The sequence below is a fragment of the Fukomys damarensis genome, unplaced genomic scaffold (assembly GCF_012274545.1).
Source record: "Fukomys damarensis isolate Sample0158 unplaced genomic scaffold, DMR_v1.0_HiC HiC_scaffold_19, whole genome shotgun sequence".
Taxonomy (NCBI): domain Eukaryota; kingdom Metazoa; phylum Chordata; class Mammalia; order Rodentia; family Bathyergidae; genus Fukomys; species Fukomys damarensis.
In genome coordinates, this window is record NW_022900931.1 from 64,451,411 (window position 1) to 64,453,049 (window position 1,639).

A 1,639-nucleotide genomic window follows, 5' to 3' on the forward strand; every position below is an offset into this window, starting at 1 on the left:
GTCAAAAAAAAAAAAAAACAAGCCCCCCCCAAATACTAAATGTTAAAAGAAAATCTACAGAGCATGCTGGGGCTGCAGCTCAGGGTACAGCATGTGTCCCGGGTCTGGTGCCCAACACTACAGAAAGTGCGGGGGGGAAGAAATGTTGATCCTATGAAAAAGTGAATGATGGAAGCAGAAACAAGGCGTTCGCAGAGAAGAGGGAAAGGAATTCTCCTGCCTGGGTGTTGCCCCTCTTCCTGTCCCTGCTCCACTTCCCCGGGGGCTCCCCAGCCTTCCCCACCCCCTCCCTCAATGTCACCTACTGTGGCCTGTGCCCCGCACACAGGGTCTTTTCCCCTCAGAGCTGCCCCTGCTGCCCCACTGCCCCCCATCACCCCTGCACAGAGTCTTTGTCCTCCAGCCTTTCCTACGTTAACCAACTCCTTCCTCTGTCCTTCAAGACTCGGCCCTTGGGGAATGACTCGTGATCTCCATGTTCCGTTTCCTCCATAGACTGAGTCACCCCAATGATGACGACTGCCTGTATCACCCTCTTTTGTTTTTTGTGAGTTTCTTGGAGTCGGGGTCTCACTGTGCAGTTCAGGCTGCCCTTGAACTCACTAAGTAGTTTATGTTGACCTCAAACTCACAGCGATCCTCCTGCCTCAGCTTCCCAAGTGCTGGGATTAGAACCTGGGCCAACTTGTCTGGCTGTATCAGCCTGTTTTAACATTGTTTGTCTCTTACAGGAGATGGACTCTGTCCTTTCCCTACTCAAAAACCATCCAAGGCTCCCCAGAACCCCTGGGTAAAGAAAAAAACAGTCTCAGGATGGCCACTGCTAATCCCAGCCTCCTCTTTTTCTTTGGCCACACCTGGTCCTCCAGCCTTTGGCCCCTTTAGCAAACCGTTCCCCTTTCCTGGGGCTCCCTTCCTTTCTCTCCTAGCCCAGTTCCTACTCAGACCCCTCCAGGAAGCCATCTGGCAGTGGCAGGATTGGCCCAGCCTCCCCCCACCCCCACCCCCGGGCTCTGGAGGCCACCTGCGTCACCTCCATTACCGCGCAGACGGGCTGGCCGGGTGCCCAGGGGAAGGGCTGTGGCCGGAGGTGGTCCCAGATGTGCATTTCACGCTGATTCGTCTCGGGCGCTGGGAACAAAGTTTGGGTCATAAGGAACATATGGGACTGGCCCTGAGACACACTTTCATCTCTGGGTGGGAGGTGGTGGCCGGGACGCTCCGGGCCAGGCGGTTCCCACAGCCCCTGGACCTCCGCAGGCCTCTCCGTGTGCCCCTGACTCCCACTGCCCGGGAGCCGACAGAGTCCTCCCCATCTGCACTCTCGCCTCCTGGGGCTCCTCTTCCAGAGAGGTGGCCTCTGTGCGTTTCACTAATAACTGCGCCTATGTGGGTCTCACTCTGTGCCAGGTACTGTCTGTTTGTATTGTGGTACTGGGGATTGAATCCAAGGCCTTTACACCGAGCTACATCCCCAGCCCTTTTCATGTTTTAATTTTCGAGACAGTCTCTAAGTTACATAGGCTGGGTTTCAACTTGCCACCCTCCTGCCTCAGCCTCCCAGAGTGCTGGGATTACAGGTGTGGACCGCCACTCATTTCTTCCTCCAATTGCGCCTTGGAGATTATTTCTTATTATC